Below are 18,387 nucleotides of genomic sequence, written 5' to 3' on the forward strand. Positions count from 1 at the left end.
TATGTGGGTGCAGGGGCTCAAGCACTTGGGCCATCTTCTGCTGCCTTCCAAGGTGCATTAGCAGGGACCTGGATCAGAAGTGGAGCAGCTGGGTCTCGAATGGGCACTGTGATATGGGATGATGGCATTGAAAGCGGTGCCTTAACCAGCTGCACAGGTGCCTTAACAACGCCAGCCCTTCTCTCTTCTGATAAAAAGCCACCAGGATTCTGTCACAGGGGTCTACCCTAACGGCCTGATCTAATCCTCATAGTTTCTCCAAAGGCTTGTCTCTTAACACCACAGTTGGATCAAGTCCTCACTCTCTTAACACCGCTAAAAAGGGGTTCAATTCAACTCAGTATCCCTTGGGGGACACCCAGACCACACCCAGACCACAACCACGTGACAGCGTTGCCTGTGCTCATGATTTGCCCATCTCTAATGCTCTGCTCCTGGGCCCACGCCCTGGAGGACTGACCTGTGATGCCTCCTACACATTTCGAGGAACAAGCGCGTGCACCTGCTCCACACTCCTCGCCTCCCCTCCCCCTTTCCTGCTCTCAATTGCCTCTTCTCACTGGCATCTCTGACGTTTGTGTCTCTCTAAGCTTTCAGCAAGGGCTGCCTCTGTAGCTGTGGTGGTGACCAGGACGAAGAATTTCTCAGATGAACAGCTTACCGGGCAGATGGGTCTCTGGGGACCTTATCCTGTGAGAGGCGCTTCCTCAACAGGAGGCCCACTGGGGAGGGTGACACCTGCCCTGTCTTCCCACCACCCACTGTTCAGAGTCTTATGAGCTCCTTGGTGGGCACTGGGGCGAGGAGGACATCCCCTTGTCTGTCCACAGGCTCCTCTTCCTTCTTCTCAGGGGCTGTGTGGTTAGATCTTTGGTGGCTGCTCCCTGGGGTGGTGGGGAGGAGTGGATGCCCACCCCGTGCATGACCCCCATGCTCCAAGCTGTCTCCAGCCCCTCAGCCATGGTTGCCAGGTGCCCCTGGCTGGAAGGCTCAGAGCTTTGGATCCTCTGTGTTCTGGTCTGGAAAGTGGCAGAACAAGGCTCCCTTCTCAGCACTTACCTTTGGGGATGCCAAGCCTGGGTTGGGGGCTGTAGGTATGTGCCCTGTTCACCTTGACCACAAGAACAGGCCATTTGCAGGCGGGGCCTTGGGGGAGTGATGACAACAGCTGGAGGGTGGAGCTGTGGAATGAGGTTAGTGTCCATCCAAGGAGACATGAGGGGACTGTGGTTGTGGTGCAGCCCATTGAGCTGAGGCCCGTGACACCGCTATCCCATATCAGAGTGCTGGTTCAGTCCCTGGCTGCTCTGCTTCTGACCCAGCTCCCTGCTAATGCACCTGGGAAGGCAGCAGAAGATGGCCCAAGTGCTTGGGCCTCTACACCCATGTGGGAGACTCGGATGGGGCTCCTGGCTCCTGGCTTCAACCTGTCCCAACCCTGACCATTGTGGGTATTTGGACGGTGAACCAGTGGATGGAAGATCTCTTTCTCTCTCTTTCTTGATCTGCTTTTCGAATAAATAAATAGATCTATCTTTAAAAAAAGACAAAAACAGGGGCCATGGCTGTGATGCAGTGGGTTAAAGCCCCTGCCTGCAGTGCCGGCATCCCCTATGAGCACTGGTTCGAGTCCCGGCTGCTCCTCTTTGGATCTAGCTCTCTGCTTACGGCCTGGGAAAGGAGTGGAAGATGGCCCAAGTGCTTGGACTCCTGTATCCACATGGGAGACCCAAAAGAAGCTTCTGGCTCCTGGATTTGGATCGGCCCATCTCCAACCATTGTGTCCATTTAGGGAGTAAACCAGCAGATGGAAGACCTCTTTCTCTCTCTGCTTCTGCTTCTCTGTAACTCTGCCTTTCAAACTTTCAAATAAATAACTAAATATTTTTAAAAAATAAGTGAAAATAATGTTACCCATGTGCGGGCAGTGTTGGGTGTGGCCATTGGCAGGTGTGATGTAGAAAAATTCACCAGAAGGCCGGCGCCGCGGCTCACTAGGCTAATCCTCCGCCTAGCGGTGCTGGCGCACGGGGTTCTAGTCCCGGTCGGGGCGCCGGATTCTGTCCTGGTTGCCCCTCTTCCAGGCCAGCTCTCTGCTGTGGCCAGGGAGTACAGTGGAGGATGGCCCAGGTGCTTGGGCCCTGCACCCCATGGGAGACCAGGAGAAGCACCTGGCTCCTGGCTCCTGCCATCGGATCAGCGCGCCGGCCACGGCGGCCATTGGAGGGTGAACCAACGGCAAAGGAAGACCTTTCTCTCTGTCTCTCTCTCTCACTGTCCATTCTGCCTGTCAAAAAAATAAATAAATAATAATAAAAAAAATTCACCAGAGAAGGGCTGGGGTGTGGGTGCTGGGGTGGGCCCAGGCCCTGTCCCTCCCTGGCTCGGGCTGGCAGGCCTGGGGTCTGGCCTCTCTGGTCACCTGACTCTCTCTCCCTCTGGAGTCTGAGCAGTCACATCTCTAGCATTTCCTCGTGTTCCCGGTCCCTGAACACGGATGCTCAGCTAGCATCCTGGGGTGAGAAGACAGTGGCATGGCACAAAAGGGAGACTCTGCGGGGCTCTTGTCCAGTACGGCTGGGCAGGGACAGAGGCGACAGCTGCCTAAGATGGGGTCCTGGAGTGGGGGGCACACACAGACCCTTCAGCCTTCAGCAGGGCTCCCTCCTCCTGGGCCCTCCCAGGTGCACCAGATGGAAGGAATCTTTTTTTTTTATTTTTTTAAATTTTTTTGACAGGCAGAGTGGACAGTGAGAGAGAGAGACAGAGAGAAAGGTCTTCCTTTGCCGTTGGTTCACCCTCCAATGGCCGCCGTGGCCGGCGCGCTGCAGCCAGCGCACCGCGCTGATCCGATGGCAGGAGCCAGGAGCCAGGTGCTTCTCCTAGTCTCCCATGGGGTGCAGGGCCCAAGCACTTGGGCCATCCTCCACTGCACTCCCTGGCCACAGCAGAGAGCTGGCCTGGAAGAGGGGCAACCGGGACAGAATCCGGCGCCCCAACTGGGACTAGAACCCGGTGTGCCGGCGCCGCTAGGCAGAGGATTAGCCTAGTGAGCCACGGCGCCGGCTCGGAAGGAATCTTTCATTCTCCAGCAGGTGCAGCCTCAGGAGTGTGACCTGGGAGTTGGACTGGTGGCTGGTTCCCAGTCCCTGAGCCATACTGTGGTACAGTAACTCTGCTGTCCTCTGTTGACCTCTGAGGGGTCCCTAGGAAACCTGCCAGCAAGGTTTGCAGAGCCTGATCCACCCTTCCACCCCTACTGTCTGGCTGCACCCACCAGCTTTGTCACTTCTGCCCTCAACCCAGCAGCGGGGAAATCCCACCTTCCCATCCCTGTTGCTGGGGCTTGGCCCAGGGCAGTCCATTTGTTGGCTCACTCACACGTGCAGCCCTGACGGAGCATCTCCAGTGAGGTGCCAGCCTCTGAGCGGCTAAGACCACGGGGAAATCTGTGGCCTGTGACTGTCACCATAGACACAGTGGCATCAGTAGGAGGAGTCTCAATGGCGGGGCTCAGGGTGGGTGCTGGGGGTGGGGGGAGGCGACTCAACCTTTCCAGGCCAGTGAGAAAATTGAACGAGGCTTCAACTGGTGGGAAGAAGGAGAGGAGCTACTCCAAGCATGGGTTGTACTGCGAATGCTGGGGAGAGAGAGAGACTGTGGCCAGCCGCAGTGCTGGGCTGCAGACCCCGCTCTGGCCAGGGCATGGAGGCTGTTGGGATGGGAAGAGGAGAGGGTTCCTTCCAGGACAGCTGGGGATGTCTTTGCATTATTCTCTTGCTCAAAATAGAATTATCTTTTGAAATCATATTTGACGAGCGGGCCCAGGCATCTTGCCTAGGCTGTCTGCAAGGAGCTGGCGTCCTCGCCTACAGATTCCCTCTTCTTCTTTTTTTTTTCCCTTGCAAAGGAAGAAGGAGGCAGGGTTCTGTGGGTGCAAAAGCAAGTGGGAGGGCGGAAGGAGAAGTGTGAGCTGATGAGTTTAGAACCACGAGGCCAGGCAGGGTGGGGCGGAGGAAGCCGGAATAAAAGCCACAATGTGGCCTGAAGCTGGCGTGTCCCAGTTGGAGATTGTGTGTGTGAGGGGGTGCTGGCAGGGAGCCCCACTTCTCATCATGGCATCCCGGCTTCTGGGCGCTGCCTCTGGGAGGTGCGGGAGGTGGGGCAGGGTCTGTAGACCCTGGTGGGGGGGGCTCAGGTGCCATCCCCCAGTGTGTGTGGACATCTGCAGGAGGTGGGGCAGGGTCTGTGGATCCTGTGGGGGGGCTCAGGTGCCATCCCCCAGTGTCTGTGGACATCTGCAGGAGGTGGGGCAGGGTCTGTGGATCCTGGTGGGGGGGCTCAGGTGCCATCCCCCAGTGTGTGTGGACATCTGCAGGAGGTGGGGCAGGGTCTGTGGATCCTGTGGGGGGGCTCAGATGCCATCCCCCAGTGTGTGTGGACATCTGCAGGAGGTAGGGCAGGGTCTGTGGATCCTGGTGGGGGGGCTCAGGTGCCATCCCCCAGTGTGTGTGGACATCTGGCTAAGGAGATGGTGGGGCCCAAGGTGCAACTCTCAGCGGGGACATGCAGGGGAGCTGGGGAGGGACTGGGAGCCAGAGAAGTGGGTAAAAGTTTTCCAGGCAAACCCGTCCAGATTCCAGCCCTGAAAAGGGAGCTCATCTTTTAGTACTACTAATTATGACTGTATTTGAAAGGTAGAATTACAGAGAAAGAGAGAGATATAGAGAGATAGATAGATCGATCGATCGATTGATCGATCCATCTTGCATCCGTGGGTTTGTTCCCCAGATCGTGACCGGCTCAGCAGCCTGTGTCTGTGCCTTCCGCCCCCACCGCGCCCCAAAGCGACAGGCTGTGTGTGATGTGTGCCATCTGGAAGGCCTGGGAGGAGAGGCAGACGGTGGGAGCCCCAGGAATCTGGGGACGTCTCTGCTGCATCAGGCAGGCCTGGCTTATGTCCTGCTGGCCAGGGGCTGCTTTCCCTTGGTCACTCCCCAGCGACCTGGCTCAGGGCAGCCACATGGGAGGAGTGTGGTCCTCTGTGGTTGGCCACGTGCCTGCCTTTGAGCATCCGTGGGGCCCGAGGAGGCGGGGCGGTGGCCGGTCCCTGCTGCTGGGCGCTGACTGCGGCGGGAAAGTGTAGAAGGCAAATGCTCTTCATGCGTGAGTTCGTGGAGGTGTTGGCCCAGGCGGAGTTGGACGCGAGCTCAGTGTCCTGGGCCCTGTCTCACAACCCTGTTCCTCAGCAGCACTGCCCATACTGGGGCCCCTGGTCCCCCACCCCATTCCTGCAGGGGTCCAGCTCACCCTGCCCCCGCCTCTGCCCAGATCCTGCGCCTGCCCTTCCCATCCAAGTAGAGAATCACCCTGCCCCCAGCCCTCCTGCTTCCTGTTTGTGTCTCTCCCACTGCGCTTGCTACCTCTAGAGTCTCCCCCACTGGAAGGTGAACAACGTGTGAACAGGAATTCATTTTCTCAACTGCTAATATCCCCGGAGTTCACAGCACTGCTCGCACGCTCACGCGTTGACAGAGCGACAAGGCTGGAGCTCCCTGTTGGTGTCCAGGAAGCATCGGCCATAGGCTGCAGTGTGCACCGGGTGAGCTGCTATGAGGTTGCGTCCAGCTTAGCAACCAGCTGTGCAAACTCCAGGTGCACAGTCCCCAGGGCAGGCAGGCAGCAAGGGCAGATCCAGCTCAGCACTGCTCAGGTTCAAGCTTGGGCCCAGGTTCCTTGGCTAAGTACCTAAGCTCTTAGCCTCAGTGTTCTCATCTGTGAAGTGGGAAGGCTAACACCCCTCCCTCAGTAAGAGTAGTGGTGATGGACAGATGACCGAAGTGGGTGGGACAGAGGTCCCAGCACTGCCTCCTCTGCCCCAGTTGTCACTGCCCAGTGCAGATTCTTCTTTGGCTTCGATGCCTCATTTCATGAGCCTTGGACCTAGGAAGACTGCTGTGTAAGTATCCCTGACTTAGCATTCTTGAATTCAGCTGGGCTAGGGTCAGATGCGCCCGTCTCTTGCAGGCTCCCAGCTGACCTCGTGTGACCCTCGCAGCTCCCAGCTAGCAGGGAAGTGAGAGTTCATGCTGGACTGACCGACAGCTCCACCTCCTGCCCTGTGGCACCTCCTACCTGCAGAAGACCAGGGAAGAGCTGGCGTCCGGGACTCCTCCCTCGCCCTTTTGGTGTGCTAAGGAGCTGGGATCCACTGCCTTATGGGGGAGGTGGGCTGCTTGGTTAGAGGGTGTGCAGAGTGGGTCCTTTCCTGCCTGAGCCAGGCTTGAAGGCTATGTTGGCCTGCGGGACACCTGCTGGGTGTCGGGACGCCTCACATCTAGACAGAGCAATGTGGCAGCCTTCTCCTGGAGGGGCTGTCTGCCTTTCTCGCCAGTGTTGGAAGAGCCCCCTGCCCCGTATGCAGGGTCAGTCCAGCCCTGCTCTCTGACGCCAGTGATCTCAGTTTCCTACAGGCTGAGCAGGGCTACACCGCTGTGACAAAGAGGGGCATTTTAGCTCCTCATCTGGAAGGAGAGTTTCCTGCTTGGAATCCAGCTGAAGTGGAGAGCTGCGTAAGGACACAGGGAGGCAGACGTCTCCTGTAGCACAAGCTGGCTGGGCCTCCCACTGCCAGCCCCCTGCACCTGCGGGCCCAGCAGAAGCATCCCAGAAAGAGGGGGCAGGAGCCAGATGGGGAAGTCCAGGCTTGGATGGGGCCTGGAGGAGGGATGGGTTGGAGGAGGGAGGTGAGGAAGGCGTGGAGCAGGGAGGCCAGCCTTCTCTAACCTTGTAGCAGCCTCAGTGGAGGTGGGGTGGGCAGGCCTCTCAGAAGAGTGGAGAGTGAGCTGGACCTGAGCTCGCATCAGCCAGCCTAGGGCATGGGCGGCAGCAGAGCTGGCCCAGACAGAGGAGCATGGAGCGAAGCCCCTAATTGTGGTGCATGTGAGAAGTGGGAGACCTCTCGTAGGGGCCCAGACTGGGTAGTAATGAGTTTGGACTTTACCTTGGGGGAGGAACGGGGGGAGCCCTGGAGGGCTTCAAGGTGGGTTGTGATATGGTCAGATTTGCATTGGACATTTTTTTTTGAAAGATTTTATTTATTTATTTGAGAGGTAGAGTTACAGACAGTGAGAGGAAGAGACAGAGAGAAAGGTCTTCTGTCCGTTGGTTCACTCCCCAGTTGGCCGCAACGGCTGGAGCTGCACCAATCTGAAGCCAGGAGCCAGGTGCTTCTTCCTGTTCTCCCATGTGGGTACAGGGGCCCAAGGACTTGGGCCATCTTCTACTGCTTTCCCAGGCCACAGCAGAGAGCTGGACTGGGAGAGGAGCAACCAGGACTAGAACCGGAGCCCATATGGGATGCTGGTGCTGCAGGTGGAGGAGTAACCTACCGCACCACAGCGCTGGCCCCTGGATTGGACATTTTGGAGGCGTGTGGATTGGAGGGAGGGAAACCAAGAAAGAGGCAGTGGCAGTGCAGGTGCTGGGGAGGGAGTCACAGGGTGGGTGGAGATCTATGTGGGAGGTGCTAAGAGCTGGGGTGTGGTCACTGATGGGACGTGGAGGAGGAGCCAAGGAGAGGAATCCTTTGCAGCAGCTGCGGGCATAGAGCACACGACAGGTGATCCTGCTGAGCCCCTCTGGGAGCATCTTTTTTTTTTTTTAATTTTTATTTACTTATTTGACAGGCAGAGTTACAGACAGTGAGAGGGAGAGACAGAGAGAGAGGTCTTCCTTCCATTGGTTCACTCCCCAAATGGCTGCATGGCTGCTATGGCTGGCGCTGCGCTGATCCGAAGCCAGGAGCCAGGTGCTTCTTCCTGGTCTCCCATGCGGGTGCAGGGCCCAAGCACCAGGGCCATCCTCCACTGCCTTCTCAGGCCACAGCAGAGAGCTGGACTGGAAGAGGAGCAACCGGGACTAGAACCGGCGTCCATATGGGATGCAGGCGGAAGATTAACCTAGTGCTCCATGGGGCCACCCCCCACCCCAGACTTCTTCCCCAGGTGGGGCCCAGCGCAGCCAGACCGGGTAGCCAGAGGCTTTGGGCTGGCCAGCTTGGCATCCAGCGTGCTTAAATGTTTATCACAACCAGAAATTGGTGTTGGAGAACTGAACTCTGAAGACGTTGAAGGAAGTGAAGGTGGGGCTCCTGAATGTCAGCTTGTAGTGCCCGGCCTCTGCGTGTGTCATTCGTTCCTCAGGGTACTGGTGACCAGATGTTCAGGCTGTGAGGTGGCTCTGCTGTTTGCACTCCAGTGCTCCTTCTTGGCAGCTGCCTCTGTTACGTGGGGGTCACGTGAGGAAGGTCAGGGGAAAAGAGTGGAGGAAGTCCTGATGGATGCGAAGGCAGGGGCAGGCAGTGGTGCGTTTGGAGGGAGTGCTGGATTTGGGAGAAGCCACACCTTCATCCTTCCACCAGCTCTGAGAACTGGAGAACATTTCGTATCTCTGGATTTTGTGAAGCACAGATAGTATAATGTATAATCATTTTCATCATCACCATCACTGTCATCTCACGGCCCTCAGTATCATCATCACTGTCACCCCCATCACAAATATGACTATCAGCATTGTCACCATCTCATTGCCATCACCCCCACCATCATTGTGACTATCACCGCCATCATTGCCTTCCCTATCATATTCATTGTCATCTCTACCATCACCATAACCATCATCACCATCATCACCTGTCCTCACCATCCTCATCATCTCACTGCCATTGCCACCACCATCATCATCACCATTGCCATCACTGCCATCATCACCACCACCGTTATCTCCATCACACCCCATCATCACCACCACCACCATCACCGGCATCTCATTGTCATTGCCATCACCATCACCATCACCGTTTGGAGACCTGATGGAACCTGCTCAGGTGCCCAGCTGTGTGTCCGGCAGCAAAAGGAGCTTTGATCAGAGAGCTGTTCTTTGATGGTTTGAGAGTCACCAGCTAGAGGACTTGGGTCTGGGCATGTTTTGATTACTTTATTAAAGCATTCCCAGCAGAATGCATTTTTAGGGCAGAAGTAAGGAGGGTGGGTCCACGCAGTTATTCTGCCCTGCTGCGTCATTTATTTTGTGCACTGTGGAGTCGCCTCTGTTATTTAGAAGTTGTCCATTGTGCTTTTGGCAAAGGGGAAAGTTGCAGAAAAAGGGAGCTTTTTCTTATTGGTGAGTGAATCTTATCTGCTTCATTGAAGAGTTTAAATTTATTTCCAAAACCCAAGTCGGAGTCTCACTTCCCAAAGATGAACCATTCGCTGATGTTTTGCAAATGTATCCATCCCCTTGTTTCCCACCTCAATATTTTTATTGAAAAAGGAAAGAGAACATATGGAAGCAATTTGGCCTTAGGAATTTGGGGTTACGGGTCCAGTGCCATTGCATAGTAGGCTGAGCCTCCGCCTACTGCGCCTATGTCCCATATGGGCGCAGGTTCCTGTCCCGGCTGCTCGTCTTCCGATCCAGCTCCCTGCTATGGCCCGGGGAAGCAGTAGACGATGGCCCAAGTCCTTGGACCCCTGTACCCATATGGGAGATCCAGAAGAAGCTCCTGACTACCGGCACTGGATCGGCCTAGCACTGGCTGTTGTGACCATTTGGGAAGTGAACGAGTGGGTGGAAGACCTTTCTCTCTGTTTCTTCCTCTCTTTGTTTGTAGCTCTACCTCTCAAATAAATAAATACAAAAATCATGAAAAAAGAATTTGGGGTTGTGAAGCAAGTTGGGGGCAGGAGGAGCCCTCAGGGGACCCTGGGAGGCTAATGTGATGTCATACACACGTTGGTTGAAGCCCTGCCTGGCCCGTAACTGTGATAGCTATTGAGTTTCTGGTGCCTCAGTCTCCCTGTCTTCAATACGGAGATCATGGCTGTGGCTCTCAGGGTCTGTGTGAGGTTAAGTGAGGAGCATCGAAGGATGCTGCTGGTAGGTGCTCCAGTAAGTGGTCCAGGCCAGGAACGTTCTAGATTCCTTCCATTCCCTTTCCTGCCTCTACCATGTTGGAGTTGAAGCTGCATAGCTTGAGAGCCACTGGGCGCTCTGGGGCCACACAGACGGATATGCTCTGGGCTACATGGGGATGGGAGTCTTGCTTCATGACCTGAGCATAGACAAATGTGCCCTACGTGTGCAAGCGTGCTTGTGAGCATGCACACACACACAGGTGCTGGTGAGGGCACTCACACAGATGTGGGTGAGGGTTCATGCAGGCACACGGGAATACAGAGTAGGTGTTGTAGGTACAGGCCAGGAGGGCTGGAGAAAGCTGACAGCCAGGCGGGGAAGTGTCCCTGAGACCACTATGACTTGCACACCTGTACTGTGTGCTGTGTGCTTGCTGGGGCATCCAGATGCTCCATCTGGGCCTCTTCGCTTTGGGAGCTTTGGCTCCTGCAGGCCTCCTGTGCTCTGGGTAAGGTCTTGGTCTCCAGCCATGAGGCAGGCTGCAGCGTCTTCCACGGAGAGGGGGAGGCAGGTCCCTGCGTCAGACAGTAGACGGGGAGACGAGGACACAGACAGGGCCACTGGGGGCCCGTGCAGTGGCTGACAACGCAGGAGGAGGAAGCCTCAGCGTGGCCTGGGTGCTGGGGAGGGGGGCGTGGAAGGTGCCGGGAGCCAGCTACAGAATGGAGATGGGCGGGCTTGTAAGGGAATGGGGTCCAGTTCTTCCTGCCATTTCTCCTTTCTTCTCCTAGACATAAGGTTTCCTGAGTGTGACACAGGAAGTGTGGGTAATAAATATTACACAGTAGGGTAGAGCTACCGGGGTGTGGGCAGGACTTTGTAGTGGGAAATTGTGGGGCTGCCTCCCGGACGGCGACCCCCTTTCCTCAGATGCTCTGTTTTCTGTGGGCCCCTCTCGCCCACCTAGGCTGATTCTACCATCCTACCTAACAGCTGGAGCAGGCCCTGCACACCTGGCCCCAGGAGCACAGTGCAGCTGGTAGTGTCCAGCTCCCAAGAATGGCTGTCTCAGAGCAGCCGGAGCTCAGGGCCTCCCCACCCCACTCTGGAAGGAATGGTGGGTGTGGCCTCAGCGAGGGGGTCCAGACACCCCCCGGCAGGGGGAGCAGAAGCTGCTGATTCTCTCCAGTGTCCCTGTTTTGCCCTGAAGAAAGATCCACTGATGCCAGTTCCCTGGATGCCCCGGTCTCAGCGGGGCTGCTCCATTCTGGGGGACCTGGTGGGAGCACCCCAGCCCTCGCCTCTTGCAGAGTCTGGAGGCTGCCCTCACTCTGGAGCTTGGGACCATCCTCAAGGTGTACTGCCTCACCTCTGCTTCTGACCTCTCCTGTGCCCCTCCAATAAGGACCCAATAACTCTAATATTGCACTGTGGTGCCCCCACTATCCGAATAATTGCTCCATACCCATACCCATATATCTCACTTCATTCCATCTGTCCAGTGCAAGGTAGAATAATTTCCATGCAAATGACTCATCCAGGGCACCTGCAGTGGGTGCCTACTTGTGGATGGGTGATGGTTCCTGACTGCAGGAGGAGATAGGAAGTGAACTCTGGATAGTGTGGCGGGGCTACAGTGATGCCAGGGCCCTGAGCAGCCCATGCAAAGGACCAGGCACAGAGGCTGTGGCTTGGCAGAGGGCAGCAAGGCAGCCAGACTGGAGAAGACCCCGGGGAGCCCACTGGGCCTGGGAGGGGGGGACTTGCAGGTGACTGTAGGGGCTTTGGCTTCACTCTGGGTAAGGCAGCAGCCCAAGGGCCCTGTGTGACCTGCTGTGATCTGGGAGGGCCCTGTGTGACCTGCTGGTGGAAACTCGGCTCTGGCACCTGCTTTGGGGCAAGGATAGAAACACAGAAATGTGTTGGGCCCCAGGTTCGTGGTAAAGGATGGGCAGGTCGCTGGGCTTCCCGGATGGAGTGGAGGAGGTGGAGGTGTGTGTAGAGCATGGTGGTGTGAAGGAGGAGGTGGCAGAACGTGTGTGCGTCCTCGCCACTAGCACCTGTTGTGCAGAGAGTGGTGGGCCCCGTGGAGCCTGGACCTCACCTGCTGGGGCTTCAGGAGCTCAGAGCTCCAAGACCTGCTGGCCACGGAGTCACATGGCCCTTCTCAGGTCCTCTGTCCAAGCCTCTGCTGCCACAGGTCACGCCCTAGCCAATCCTGACTGCTCTGTTGCTGTAAGGGGGTCTCTCACACTGTGCTGGGGACACTGAGGATGCTGGTTAGCCCGGCCCTCATGGTGTCATCAACGCTGAGCCTGTGTTACCCTGGGGGTTTCTGTCCGGGACCGTGCCTGCAGCTCCTGTGGACTGTGGGCCAGAGGTCAGTTCTGCAGGTGAGAACTGACATCCAGCCCCTGCCTGCCCTCTAGGTTGCCTCTCTTTATTCCGGGGCCCAGACTGGCCTCTGTGTGACTGCAGGAGCTCAGAGCAGGGTTTCCATGTGGGTACAGGGGCCCCAGCAGTTGGGCCATCTTCCACTACTTTCCCGGGTGCACCAGCAGGGAGCTGGATCAGATGTGGAGCGACCAGGCCTCGAACTTGCACTCATATGGGATGCCGGGGCCACAGATGGTGGCCCAACCCACAATGCCACAATGCTGGTCCCCACAGTTGCTGTTTAAATTGTTATTGTGTTGTCATTACTTCTGCATCCTGTGTCTGTTACACTTGCCAAGGTTTCTACAACTTGTCAGCTGTTCTCTCAAAGCCCCCTTGCCTCCTCTCTGACTCACCCCGCTCCCGCCCCGCCCAGGGCTGACCCTTATCCTCTGTGCCTTCCTGGGACCATCTTACCTTTCAGGCTGGACCCAGTGCCACCTGATCCTGTGTCTTCAGAGTTCCTGATTTCACTCCCACTTTATTGGACTCTGTTAACAAAGTCTTCCTAAGAAAGTGAGCTTCAGAGTGAGTTGTTCTAGTCCTTGTGTTTCCAGCAAGGTACTCATTTTACCCACACGTGTTCTCAGAGCTGGGCATGGTGCACCTGCAGAAAACACTTCTGCTCAGACCCTGGCATTGCCAGTCGCCCTGGGACCCTGGGCTGCTAACAGGCCCTGGTGCTTGTGTCTTTGCGGGGTGGTCTTTTGTCTGAAGCAATCACACCCTCCTGTGACTCTAGGAAATTCTCTGTGTTGCTTTTTGGGTTTGTTTTCCTCCCTCCGATTTGTTTTATCTTCCTTTTCCGAACTTTTATGTATTTGTCAGTTGTCAGAACTTCTAGATCAATGCTTGTTTTAAATCTTCTTTTCTTTCTATTGAATGGTTATTTTGGTGTTGTGTGTTTAACATTTGAGAGCATTTTTTTTTGTACTCTCTGATGTTTTTATGGCGGCCTATTTTTTGAGTGTCTTCCTTATCTTCTTAAATCTCCCAATAGCACTCATTGGATGCCTCTCTTTTAAAAGTTATTTGTAGAGATCTGTTTACTAGATTATAGATTTATTCATGGAGGTTGTCCATTTTTTCCCTTTATTTATTTTTTTTGGAGGAAGTAATAAATAAAAATTACAGGAAGCTGTTGTTTTGGACTCAAGTCTTGTGCCCAGCCACTGCAGATCAGTACAAAAACTCAAATGGAGTCACTTATGCTCAAATCTCACACCACTGGGTCAAAACCAAGCAGTTCCTGTGCACTTCCCAGAAACCAGGCTTAGAGAAAGAGGCCAGTTCTGGCTGACAAGATAATCAGGTTCCCTCTGCCTCAACCCTCAGACTGGAGTATTTCCTGGTGTTCTGTCTCTCTGCCCCTACCTTCCCAGGAGAGTAACTGAAATGACCAACCCACTTTTTGTTCTTTGTTTCTGCTTTCTTTAACCCTTCTATGTCTGGGAGACCCGCCTATAAACCAAGTGTTGTCTGCGTTTAGAATTGCAAATAAAGCGAATTGACGAGGGCCTGGTGTTGTAGTACAGTGAGCTAAGCGGCTGTCTGCAACACTGGCATCAGCATCGCAGGGCTGGTTCAAGTCCTGGCTGGTCCAGTTTCAGTCCAGCTCCCTGCTGACACACTTGGGAAGGCAGCAGATGATGGCCCAAGTGCTTGGCCCCTGCCACCCGCATGTGAGACTCAAATGGAGCTCCACGCTCCTGGCTTCAGCCTGGTCCAGCCCTGGCTGTTGAGCCATTTGGGAAGTGAACCAATGGATAGATCTTTCTCTCTCATTCTTTCTCCCTCTCTGCCACTCTGCTTTTCAAATAAAGAAATGGGTAAGTAAATCATTTGAAAAAGCCCATTGAGATTAAACCACCTTGCTGTAATTCTTGGCCGGTGCCACGGCTCATTTGGCTAATCCTCTGCTGCGGCACCAGCACCCCGGGTTCTAGTCCCGGTTGGGGCGCCGGATTCTGCCCCGGTTGCCCCTCTTCCAGTCCAGCTCTCTGCTGTGGCCCGGGAGTGCAGTGGAGGATGGCCCAGGTCCTTGGGCCCTGCACCCGCATGGGACACCAGGAGGAAGCACCTGGCTCCTGGCTTTGGATCGGCACAGCGCGCCAGCTGTAGTGGCCATTTGGGGGGTGAACCAATGGATGGAAGACCTTTCTCTCTGTCTCTCTCTCTCACTGTCTAACTCTGCCTGTCAAAAAACAAACAAAAAAAACAACTACCTTGCTGTAATTCTGTCCTTTGACAAATCACTGTCAGGTGATGATTTGGGGACAGCTGCAAAACCCAGAAATGAGAAAAAAGGCTTCTGTGGGAAGAGGCGGTCAGGGCTGGAGGGGACCAGGAACCAGAGATCCTCCCCGAGATTCTCAGTGTGTGAATGTCTTCCTTCTGCGAAGGGATGCTGCTGATGTAATTAAGTTAAGGTGATCTGGAGGTGGGGAGATTGTCCTGGTTAGTCAGGTGGGCTTGATAAGGGCAGGGCAGGGAATCAGAGAGGGGTAAGGCACTACGGAGTTCCAACACCCAAGCCATGTGCACTGCCCCAATCCCACCGCCTTCCACGCTGTTCAACCTGGCTGAAGATTCGGCACACACACTCCTTATCTTGCAGCTCAGCCTCACCTTCCATCCTGCTCCGGACACCACGACATCTGCCTGGAGCTGGGTGCGTGCGCCGTGCCCTGCAGCCCCCCCCCAGGCTTTGCCTCCCTGGCATCTTCAGCCAGGCTCTGCCCTGAGCACCACCCCTACCCTCTGAAAGGACGCCCCCAGCCTGGACAGGGCCAATTCTGTCTCTTGAGGTCGCCACATGTGTGTCTGAGTGTGTGCTATCTTTCTGCCTTTCAATAAATCCTGTTTTCCTCCTCACCTCTGTCTACATCTCCTGCTTGTATTCTTACTCCCGGGAAGATGAGAACCTGGACCAGGTCTAGCTGGGGGGCCTCTCTAAGCCCATCCAGGATTCCTGACTCCCCACAACAAAATTTGGGGCCCCTCATCCCTACAATGGGCTCATTCTAATCACACGATTCTACACACACACACACACACACACACACACAGGAAAAGGAAGACACTAGAGGAAGTCAGAGAAATGGGACTTGAGGACTCCATATGCCACTGCTGGCTGAAGGTAGGGGTGCAGGGGGCTCTGAGCCAGCTTCTAGAAGCTTACTACCAGCAAGAACATGGAGACCCCAGTCTTATGACCACAGGAGCCTCCAGTGAGGGGCCAGCCCTGCCAATGCCTTGGTTTCAGTCCCTTGAGATTAGGTTGGGTTTTTGAGCTCTAGGGTTGTAAGTTCCTGACTTTGTGTTGGCCTAACCCACAAGGGCTGTGGTGATCTGTCACCACAGGGGTTCACTCTGCAGGCCAGGGTTGGCTGAACCCCTGTCGTTCCCCAGGTCTTCAGGGCTGGCTCTTTCCTGGCTCCTGGGAGACGTTTTGTGTGAGAAGAAGGTCCTGTGCCTTGGAGGATGTGGGCCTCCCTGGAGCGTCTGTGCCAGCAGAGAGATCTGTGGCCACTGCAGTGCTCCAGGGCTGCTGTAACGGTGTCTACAGGAGGGGCTGCAGCAGCAGAGACTGATTTTCTCCGAGGTTCCGGGGGCGGAGGTCTGAGTGCAGAGGATGGGTGGGCTTGGTTGGTCTTGGTCTTCTCCCTGAGTCCTCAACCCCAAATGTCCACCCCACTATTTGCATGGTTGGCATCCTAATTGGATGCCTAATTGGAGCCACCAGACATAAGATAAGGGCCCACCCTCAGCACCCAACTGTGTCTGAATTACCTTTTGTTTTTATAAGTAAGTATGCTGACAATGGTATGCAATATCCTTTTTTAAAAAATATTTATTTATTTTGAAAGTCAGAGTTACAGAGAGAGAGAGAGAGAGAGAGAGAGAGAGAGGTGTTTACTCCCCAATTGGCTGCAACAGCCGGAGCTGTGCCAATCTGAAGCCAGGAGCCAGGAGCTTCCTCTGGGTCTCCCTTGAGGGTGCAGGAACCCAGGGACTTGGGCCATCTTCTACTGCTTTCCCAGGCCAGAGCAGAGAGCTGGATCGGAAGTGGAGCAGCTGGGACTCGCCCATATGGGATGCCGGCACTGCAGGCGGTGGCTTTACCTGCTATGCCACAGTGCCGGTTCCTGAATTACCTCTTTAAAGGAACTGTCAGCTAACTTAGTCCTGCTCTGAGGTGCAGGTGCTGGGGCTTCACTGTAGCAGAGTGGTGGGAGGAGGGGAGGTGCATCATTCAGTCTGCGGCTATGGTCAATGCCTGGTCTTTCCTTTCTGCCCTGGGACCCCAAAGCCATGCTGGAAATCCTTTGACCTTTGAGGGGTTGGAGATAGCAGCTAAGGTCAGTCATGTGGAATCCCCATGTATACATGCCCAATCCTAAAGCATACTTGGATGGTGTCACTTCACACAATAGCTAGGAGAATTAAGTGCAGTCTGTTGACTATCCCGGGAAGGAGCACATGGATGCTTGTGCCTGCCTGGTCTGTCTTGGGCCTTGCCCTGGTCTGTCTGCTGTCAGTGTAGCAAACATACCTGTGAGTGTAGATGGTGCCTCCCCCTGCGCAAGGGGCGGAGGGTGCTGGGGAAGATGAGCTGGGTGTCACAGCAGAGTGGAAGGCACCCCAGGGCCAGCGAAGTCCCTGCTCTGTGCTTTTAAGGAAATGCGTGCTCCAAGACTCTTAAATCCAGCCCTGTGAGGGGTACCCGGACCCCCTACTTTCTGTGGCACTGGATGGCCAGAGGCATGATGGCTGTGGGTTTGTGGGGAAGAGAAGCAGGAGGAGTTGCCTGGAGTAGCAGCAGCCTGGATGTCCACACGTGCACTTTTCCTAGCTACAATGTGACTGCCTGTGTGCAGTGCCACCTTCTGGTTTTCAATGGGGTTGGTCATGTGTGGGGTCTGTGCGACTCACCTGAGCTACTGTCTCCAGCCTCCCATAGTTAAAAATCTTCCATCTGGGCTCCTGCTCCCAGCAAACAAACTGATAAAAACCGCAGGATTGCATCATTATAACGGGCTGCGTTGTGTCCGCTGTCCCCAAATTCATACGTTGAAGTCCCAGCACCAGTGTCACTGGCTGTGAGTAGCTTTGACGACATCCCCTTTAAGAAGGCAATTTAAGGGGCTGGTGCTGTGGTGTAGTAGGTTAAGAATCCACCTGTGGCACTGGCAATCCCTATGGATGCCAGCTGAGTCCCGGCTGCTCCATTTCCAATGCGGCTCCCTGCTAATGGCCTGGGAAAGCAGGGGAAGATGGCCCAAGTCCTTGGACTCCTGCATCCATATGGGAGACCCAGAAGAAGCTCCTGGCTCCTGGCTTCAGATGGGCTCAGCTCAGGCTGTTGTGGCCATTTGGAGAGTGAACAAGCAGATGGAAGACTTTTCTCTGTCTCTACTTCTAAAATAAATAGATAATTTTTTAAGAAGATGATTTAAGTAAAATGAGGTCATGGGGGGGGGGGGCGGCTAGCCCTGCTGCCATTGTAAGGAAAAGTGGTCAGGACACACTCACTCCGAGGAATGGCCAAGGGAGGACACAGCCAGAAGGTGGCCGTGTGTCAGCCAGGGAGAGAGGCCTCTTCAGGGACAGGCCCTGCTGACGCTTTGTTCTCAGACCTCCAGGCCCTGAACTGTGGGAGACACCCCTGTGGTTTCAGCCGTCAGCCTGTCGGATTTTGTTAATGGCAGCCCCAGCGGTGTGAGCGTGCGCAGCCCCAGATGTTTCTGCAGAATGAGAGTGTGTGCATCTGAAGATGCCAGCGGGGACAATGGCACAGCGCAGCCACCCTGCTGCTCCTGGCTGTGTGCCATCTGGACCTCCCAGCCCTGGTGGCCCGTTCTTCCTTCCTTTGTCTGGTCTGTGTGTGTGGTCCGTTTGGCTGTGCGGCTCTGACTTATATCCCTGATTGACTAGGGTTTCCCATGTGTCTAGCAGGCTGGATGTCCGCTCAGTCCATGGTACTTTGTTACGTCACCCAGAATGGATGAAGACATAGAGCTGGCCTTGACC

Source organism: Oryctolagus cuniculus, chromosome 3 (assembly GCF_964237555.1).
Source record: "Oryctolagus cuniculus chromosome 3, mOryCun1.1, whole genome shotgun sequence".
NCBI classification, from domain to species: Eukaryota; Metazoa; Chordata; class Mammalia; order Lagomorpha; family Leporidae; genus Oryctolagus; species Oryctolagus cuniculus.